The sequence below is a fragment of the Bison bison genome, unplaced genomic scaffold (genome assembly GCF_000754665.1).
Source record: "Bison bison bison isolate TAMUID 2011002044 unplaced genomic scaffold, Bison_UMD1.0 scf7180017864108, whole genome shotgun sequence".
Classification (NCBI taxonomy): domain Eukaryota; kingdom Metazoa; phylum Chordata; class Mammalia; order Artiodactyla; family Bovidae; genus Bison; species Bison bison.
This window is the reverse complement of record NW_011494680.1, coordinates 7,506,304-7,515,552: the sequence shown is the minus strand read 5'-3', so window position 1 is coordinate 7,515,552 and position 9,249 is coordinate 7,506,304. Positions and strand designations below refer to the sequence as shown.

At 42.9% G+C, this 9,249-nt stretch overlaps 1 protein-coding gene across 3 annotated transcripts in view; it reads left to right on the top strand.

Moving 5' to 3' along the window:
* ST18 (suppression of tumorigenicity 18, zinc finger) overlaps positions 1–9,249 on the top strand; it is a 267,179-nt gene that overhangs the window by 174,495 nt on the left and 83,435 nt on the right. For 2 of the 3 annotated variants that reach the window (XM_010838949.1, XM_010838947.1), the window contains exons 6-7: positions 2,481–2,630; positions 3,742–3,840. The gene's annotated coding sequence lies outside the window, so the exon portion shown is untranslated. The remainder of the gene's footprint in view (positions 1–2,480; positions 2,631–3,741; positions 3,841–9,249) is intronic. The other variant, XM_010838948.1, reaches the window with a different exon arrangement.

Genomic DNA, 9,249 nt, shown 5'->3' with positions numbered 1-9,249 from the left:
TTTCATATACATACTGCTGCTGCTGCTGCTGCTAAGTCGCTTCAGTCGTGTCCGACTCTGTGCAACCCCATAGACGGCAGCCCACCAGGCTTCCTGTCCCTGGGATTCTCCAGGCAAGAACACTGGAGTGGGTTGCCATTTCCTTCTCCGATGCATTAAAGTGAAAAGTGAAAGTGAAGTCGCTCAGTCATGTCCGACTCCTAGGGACCCTATGGACTGCAGCCCACCAGGCTCCTCCGTGCATGGGATTTTCCAGGCAAGAGTACTGGAGTGGGGTGCCATTGCCTTCTCTGCATATACACATTACCATCTGTAAAATAGCTGGTGGGACACTGCTGTATAGCATAGGGAGCTCAGCTCGGTGCTCTGTGATGACCTAGAGGGGTGGGGTGGGGGCAGGAGGGAAGCTCAAGAGGGAACGGGTGTTTGTATACTTATGGCTGATTCACTTAGTTGTTGTATAGCAGAAACCAACACAACACTGTAAAGCAATTATGCTCCAATTAAAAATAAAAAACATTAATACTGTAGTGCATATTTGAAAGTTGCTAAAAAATAAAAAAGAACTGTCCTTTTCTGAAGCAAATACTTATCCTTGAAGTGTCTGTAAATTTAGCACTCCATCCATGATTATTGGCATAAAGCAGAGCACACAAATGGAGTCTTCTGTGATGACTCCATTTAACAAGTGAAGCCACGTCTTAATTATAGCCACGCTGAAAGACTGTGCAGCCCACTAGGCTCCCAGAACCTTGGTTTGTCATGTAGTTTCACCTTCTAAGACTGCAGTTTCATGAAAAGATGAACTTCAATGGAAAAGTGTCCATCCTGGTAGGCAGGGGAGAGAACTAACTCAGTTACATGTTGGGGGAGCTTGGTCAAGATTCCAAATCTTAGGTTAATTGTCTTCCAAAATGTGTATCTCCTAAGAATATTTTAGTAAGTCCTTAACTTTTACAGCATGGTTTAAGATCAGCAAAGAGATTAAAAGTATGGCAATTATTGCCATTTGCAGCATCATGGATGGACCTAGGGATTGTCATATTGAGTGAAGTCAGTCAGACAGAGAAAGAAAAATATCGTATGACATCCCTTATAGGTGGAATCTAAAAAGAAATGATACAAATGAACTTATTTACAAAACAGACTCATAGACTTAGAAAAAGAACCAGTGATTGCCAGGGGGAAGGATGAGGGGAAGGGATAGTTGGGGAGTTTGGGATGGACATGTACACACTGCTATATTTAAAATGGATAACCAACAAGGTCCTACTGTACAGCACAGGGAACTCCACTCCATGTTATGTAGTAGCCTGGATGGAAGGGCAGTTCGGAGGAGAATGGATACATGTGTATGTATGACTGAGTCCCTTTGCTATCTACCTGCAAATATCACAACATTGTTAATCAGCTATACTCCAGTAAGAAATAAAAAGTTAAGAAAGAGTATGGCGACTATTGAAAATGGGTTTTTAAGGGTCCCTCTTTGATACAGTAATAGGACACATGCAGGGAGTGAAGGGAACCGATTGCAGTGGGAGATTCCTCTTGGTATCAGCCAGTGTGTTTCCACAAGGCCGTGGGCGGAGTTGTGAACGATGGATGCTTGAAACAGCGAGCCTCTGCAGCTCCTCTTTCCCACCCGTATTCCGGTGCACTTGGACTTCCCAGGCCTTTTGTGTCACATCACATTTCTGAACTTATATTTTGCCGGCATCCTCTGTGCAGGGCTCCACGTGGATCTCAGCTGTGCTGCCTTTGCTCTGCTCCCTGGGGAGGGGAGAGACAGCAGATGGGGTTAGGGCAGAGGGCTGACGCATCTGACAGCAAACGGCCGGGTTGTTGCGGGGAAGCCGCAAGCGTCAGGAAGCTCCTTTTCCCCTGAGAACCAAGTAACCACTGAAGAAAGTTGAAAATGAGCCCTCTGAGAAACGCTATTAAAAGTAGTAAAAAATCACGATTGTGCAGATGAGGTGCTGCTGTGTGCTTATTCGGATGCTAATGAGTTTGACATTAGGGAACTCGGAGGGTTTAGAGCTACTCCCTTCTGTGATTCGGTTCTTTATTGGCAATCTTTGAGAAAATAAATGGAAAATGTATTGCTAATAAACACACACCACGATTGGGTGTAGACAAAAAGCCATTACTTTCAGGGTTTAGAAAAGCGCTCTGCCCACCAGTGTTTTCCAGATCTTTTGTCTTAGGTTAGAGTGTGACAAACAAAGGGGACAGGCAGGTGGACCTACCGAGGGCGAGGGAGGGTAAGCCAAACACAGTTGTAGAGAAAGCTGGGTTTTGTTTGTGTTTTTTTTTGTTGTTGTTGCAATCAAGCAAACTAAGAACTCCCGAGTCCTATGGGACTTTTCAGTCCTTCCATCCTGTGTCTTGAGACTTTTGCTGTGTGAGACATCCTGTCATGAGACATCTGGGTCTTAAGACATCTGCTCTGTCTTAAGGGTTTTATCCCCATTTTTCGCCAGGATCTACAGTTGCTGATTTGAGTTGAAGAAGCATCTGCTTAATGTCTGGTCAGAACTTTCAAGTGACGCAGAAATCCATGGTTAAAAAGCCGGACCCTCCAACTTACTGCAAGGGGTAAACACAAACCCTAGAAATCATCTGCCAGGAAGGTTGGTGACTTGTGTTCTAGAATGCCAGAATGGACGGACAAACCGTAGCAAGTGTGTGTTAAGATAGATACTATATATATATATATATATATATATATAGTGTTCATGTCAGTAGCCACTCGCTGTCAGGCTGAGTGTGTTAACACTGAATTTCAGAGTTTTCTTTCAAGGGCCAAACAGCCTGAAGACAGATTCTGTTCCATCCCTGGGACCAGGTAAAGGAGATGCAGGCCTGTGTGTTATGTCTGGAAGCAAGGAAGCCACACGCAGATTGTTCCCATGGAAAGCAGGATGAAACGTTGGCAAAAAGTGCTAGTAGCCTTTCGGGACACCTCATTCAAGGGCGGCCTAAATCCACATGCCTTGGGATCTTGTCTCTCGTGACTTCTTGAGGATAGCACGTGCCAAACCTTGACTGATCTTTTTCTTCTGGTAGTTAAAAATAAAACCAAGAATAATGACATTGAGAAGCCCTATTATACAATTTTCCTAGTAAAGGGCAGGCATTTTATCTATATCTATATCTATGTGTGTGCTTAGCCGCTCGGTTATGTCCAGCTCTTCGTGACCCCATGGACTGCAGCCTGTCATGCTCCTCTGTCCATGGGGATCCTCCAGACAAGAATACTGGAGTGGGTTGCCATGCCCTTCTTTATCTATATCTTATCTATATATCTAGTTTGGTAAGAAAAACAAAAATCGATTTGGCTTACCTTAATAAAGGTAAAGGGGGTAGAGAATCTGCCTGCAATACAGGGGACCTGGGTTCGATCCCTGGGTCAGAAAGATCCCCTGGAGAAGGGACGGGCAACCTACTACAGTGTTCTTGCCTGGAGAATCCATGGACAGAGGAGCCTGGTGGGCTACAGTCCATGGGGTCACAAAGAGTCAGACATGACTGAGCAACTAACACAGACAGCCAGGATAAAGGTAAACATCTTTTCCCCATTGATATATTATTAAATAGTATGATATTTTCATTCTGTTTATAGCATAGTCCATCAGAATTATAGATAATTGTTTACTGTTCACATCACTGGTTATTTTTGCTTTTCTGTTTTTTTTTTGTCCACCTTACATACCTTCTCTCTTTTATTTTTTATCTTAATAGAATGAATTGCAGGATTTCTCACTAAAGCGAACACAGGTGTTCATTCATTCTGACGGAGGGGGCTCACCGAGTCAGCATACAAGTTACCTGGAGAAAGAGGTAAGACAACATTTTTATTAAAAAGCAGAATATGTTGAAATAAAATGGATCCGATTGAAGCATTTTATAAAGACTCTCTCCTATGACATTGCTTTATCTCTGTAGATTTACTTTCACAAAAATATATTGTTAATGCCCAATTTAGGATTGTGATTTTTTTTGTCAGAAGCGTGATCACTCTACTGTTTTAAAATATTAAACAGGTGAAGTTCTCTGAGCCTACAAGCCCTTTTGCATGTTGATTAGTATATGTTATTTGTTTGCACATGTTTGCCCTTAGAGAGAGACTCAGCATTAAAATTGTTTTAAAATTCCAATTTGAATTCATTTGTATTAGAAATTAGTTTATTTAAGGATCAGGAGTAAATAAGTGAGATTTTTAAAAGCATGTTTTTAAAAGCATTGTAGCTGATTTCTGCAGTTAATTCCTACAAACAGTGAAAAGTAAGGAACTGGGACATCCTTGGGAAAAATCTGTTTAAAATGGCTTACCCCTCTATGAAGAAGCTTGTTTTCTAACATTTATGTATTTTTCAACACATGCATCTCAAAATATCAACAAGAAAAAAAATTTTTTAGACGGTTTCAGGGTGTTAACTTTCACTGAGTTCTCTTTAATCAGAGCATATTAAAAATATTTTTAAGTCTATGAAAACACAAAGCTGGTGATTGCCCCCTTAGGTCACAAAACTGTGACTCGGAGGCCGCAGTACAGAGACTAATAGAAATCCTTGGCACCCGGCGTCCACCTAAGGGAATGATAGAACTATTTGCTGGAGTCGTTTGGCAAAAGGACACAGACATATGGCTTTGGTTCATGGTCACGTTGCCAGTTGTGCAAAGTTAGAGGGTTAGTCGGTACAGAGGAGCGGCAGCAACTCAGACATCAAAAGTGAGACTCCAAACACATCAGCCTCCTCTTAAAGCCACCCAAGCTTTCACAGGCCTGAGGTTTCTTCCTTTCGACTCTAGAAATTCCCTTTCAAAGGCAGCTTTTCTGTGGGGGTGTGCATGCCCTCAGCCTCAGGAAGAGCTCTCCCCAGACAGCTGTCCTTGGTCTGAGAGAAGACTGAACCTGCTTCCCCATCAGGGGTGAAAGGACATGAGATGGGTCACCAATGTGCGGGATGCCATCGTTCGGTTCTTCAGCTTTTTATGCAGAATACGAAGCAGTACAGATAGAGCTGGACAGGAACAGAGATTTGAAATCAGGGATCCTGTGCCCTAAATAAAAGATTTGGAAAATTTTTCATTTCATTTAGGAGAAAGGATTCAAAAAAGTTTCAGAAAATTAATAATATGGCGTCAAGGATGCTGTCAAACTTCCTGATTTTATTCATTTAGATGTTTTAAAGTTTGCTTTCTTTTTTTAAAAACAAATTATTATTATGTTTGGCTGCATTGCATGGCATATGGAACTTTCCTGACCAGGGGCTGAACCTTTGCCCACAGCATTGGAGGCACGGAGTCTTAACCAGAGGACCACCAGGGAAGTCCTTACATTTATTTTCTGAATTACTCTCCCTGAGAAATAAGTAAATGTATGAAAAGAGAACCAGGAAACTAAAAGGAGGGTAAGAACAGAGGAAAAATATATTTGATCATTCAATCTTGGTTTCCTTCTCAACGAGTCAACTGTGCTTTTAGGATCACAGCTCATTTCCCCCATCTTTTCCTTGTACAACAGGGAAGCATCTTCTGCTGCTATTTTCCGTCGATTCAAAGCTCTGTTGAAAACAAAATGATGCCAGATTCATCAAAAGGAAGGGCACTCAGTGTAGGGTTCTTTGTTCTTCGATCTGGCCAAGTTCTGTCCCAAGGTACAGACATCATTTAGCTGTTCCATTTTCTGAGGTTAGCCTTTTCCAACTTCCTCAGTTTCTTTTTGTCATTAAAAAAAGGCTGACTTTTGTTAAGGAAGCATCCGCTGAGGATGGGGGGCTCCTGGTGGGGAGGACCCCTGGACCTCCTCTCGGCAGGCACGGGACTAACTTCCTCTCGCCATCACTGTGAGCTTCTCAGGAATGGAAGAGTCACGTGACACAACAGACAGACTGCCTTGTCGGTTTACAACTCCCAGGAGAGGAACACTACGAAATCTTTAAAGTGGGACTTATTGTAAGTCAAATGTAGTGAAAGACTTCTCAAATTAAAAGTAGCTACTGGCGTGAAATTATATGTAACTAGACAGGGCTTCCCTGGTGGCTTAGATGGTAAAAAATCTGCATGCCATGCAGAACACCTAGTTTGATCCCTGGGTCGGGAAGATCCCCTGGAAGAGGGCATGGCAACTCGTTCCAGCATTCTTGCCCGGAGAATCCCATGGACAGAGGAGCCTGAGGAGCTATAGTCCATGGGGTCACAAAGAGTTGGACACGATTATGCGACTAACACTTTCATTTTCAGACAAGATTACAATTAATTGTATAAGGATTTTGAGAGTGTCCTCAAAATGTTATGATCACCATGGCTTTTCTACTAATATTAAGAAATTCGAGACTACTTATAAATCTATATCAAGGATGACAGTGGATAGAATTCTGTTGAAAGGAGAAATAAAACTTAAAGATTACCAAGAGATTTGTTTTACCCAAATCTTAAGAAGTGATTAAATGTTTACTTGGAGGTTGTTTTTGTGGACAAACAATTTTGTTTAACCATTGATCAAAATAGAGTTTTAAGTGAAAAATAAAATCAAAGGGAACTAAATCTCCTCACATACCAGTCATTTGCATGTGTGATGGAAGCAAAACTGAGTTTATCAATCTGGTGTCCTGCTTCTTGAATCTCTTCCTTCCACAAATCAGCAATTCCAGGGGTCCCTGGTGGCTCAGATGGTAAAGACTCTGCCTGCAGTGCAGGAGACCCAGGTTCGATTCCTGGGTCAGGAAGCTCATCTGGAGGAGGGCATGGCAACCCACTCCAGTATTCTTGTCTGGAGAATCCCATGGACAGAGGAGCCTGGTGGGCTACAGTCCATGAGGTTGCAAAGAGTTGGACACAACTGAACCCCAAAGATGGCACCTAGTTGGTGCCATGGAGTGATGCAGAAGGAAGATCCTCTGATAGCCCCTGACGTATCTAAGTGCCAGGAGGAGAAGGTGGTCAAGTTCATGTCACTAGGGACACCTGCACATAGCTTTGTAAATCCCTTGAAGATGTTACATGAGTTTTCCAAATTCAAGTAAATGATAAGAATGTATTTTATAGTCATCTTTCTTCTTCACTGCCTCTTTGCTTATCTCCATTGTTGGTTGGCATAGCCTTCCTCTAAGTTTGCTTCTTTGCCTCCTTTATTTTATAAGTTTCTTTCCCTCTTGCCATTTATCCTTGTATTAATTAATCTCCCCCAGAGAATTAGGGGAGAAGCTCCTTAAAATATTTTTTCATGACTTCATTATGAAATGGATACCAAGAAGGAACCCCTTTTTTCCCTTCAACATAAATATTATATGTAACATATCCATAGTTACAGGTTAATAGAACTTTTCCCATAGCTTCATGAAAAATAAGAGTGGCAAAATTTGCCCTTACTGTTTTATCTCGATTGAGTAGATTGATATAGCCAGGAGGAAATGGTAAGAGTCTCAGAAAATGTCTTATTCCCATCCATAAACAATGAGATGCAGATAAAGGCCCTAAGAAATGGGAAGAAAGACAGCTGTTTGGAAAATCAAAGCTCTGTTTTGAGGAAAGAAATGCTTCATTAAGTTTTACAAAGTCAATTGCAGGCTTCTCCATAGCATTTGGGGTGTAGGCAGAAAGGCTGATCAAGCCTCCTTTTCCAATAGAAAAAAAAGATAATGTTCTCCATAAGAAGTGGAGTTTTTAGGATGCCGCCCATGTGGGTTATGGTGGTGGCTGCTTCTGTAACCGGGAGAACTTGACCGGGTAGCTGGTCCCCTCCCGCATGCACACCCCTCATGTCTGAGCACCAGCAATGAGGTAGGACCTCTTTCCCATGAAGGAACCATCCCTGGAATGTGGTGCCCACTGAATCCAAGGTTCCATTTTACAAAAATTAAGTCTACCCATCAGCAGTTTATTGAAGTCCATGAACATAATCCATAGGAAGAATGCTTGGAGGTTTCTGCTCCCAGGTGTAAGGTTTTCGTGAACAAAGGCTTTTTTTCAAGCTGAGGTCTCCCAGGAGATCAAGTTTTCTCATGAATGTTAAAACTTCTTGCCCCAAAAGAAAGCCCAAGATGTCTTATATCCTTATCCCCAAGTTGCTGCAAGACGTAACTAAACCCAGAACTTAGGAAGTGTCCTTCAGGTGTGAAAGGAGGGAGAGCTGAAATGGGTGAATTGTATGTGGGGGCCTTGATCCCTCCCATGCCCATCACTTGGCCCACATGTTACGTTGAACACTGAGCTTCGTGGATGTGTTACCAGTTCTTACAAAGCTTGAATGGGATGTATGTGCTCCAGTATGACGCTATTGTCCAGCCAGAGGACAATAGCATCAGAAAATGCCGTCCTGAGGCTGGCACTCCAGGCACCCTCAAGCCAGGATCCATGAATATTTATTTATGCCTAGCTTCCCGGGACTGTGAAAGGGAGGCGGCTGCTCATGGGGAAGGCAGAGCCGTCAGGTGCTCAGACAGCTGGATTGCAAAAGAGCATCCGTCTGGAAGCTGTTAGAGAGAAGGTTAAAGCAGGTTTCTGAAACTTTGCTGTGCGCTGCTGGCACTCCTCTTCACATAGCGTTGCAGTTTTCATAAAGAAATACGTGGAGTCCAGCCTTCACTTCCCATTGAATGGGAGTCCATCCCATTCAAGCTTTGTGTTTGAGTGGGCAATGTTCAGAGTGGTTGGAGGCTAAGAGCGCCTATGTGCAGGATAACCTTAAGACTCACGTTGAGGGGATTCTCACCGCCCACCCCTCCACCCCCCGCCCCACGCCCCCGCATGAGCAGCAGAAGCAAAATGGATGGTTTTGACCATTTTAACCCTTAAGCTGCTGATCTCCCTTATTATAATCAAGCGACTCAATTAGCACGCAGGGAGAGGGGTTCGCACGAGTCGATCCACTTTATATGCAGCAGGGACACTCACAGAGGAGGATTTCACAACACAGGGCTCACCATCCTGTGTAAACCAAGCCACTGTAATCCCAGACAGTGTCACATCTGTCATAAATCCGCGTGGTTTTAAAAGAAGGGACATCTACAGGAGAGAAAAAAAAAACACTTCTGTTTTCTTGTCTTCTCTTATCATGTAGTTTTAAAATAGTCGTAACAATAGACCGTTTTTATGTAGGCGAAAGCCATGGCTGCTCGAAAAAGCAGTGGACACTTTTTGTTGGCTAATTTGCAAAACAGTTCAGTGATTGGTGTGGTGTTTATTATAAAATGATGACAAAAGGGTGCTGGTGGTTTTAATAGTTTTAGCTTACGAGGGCTGTCG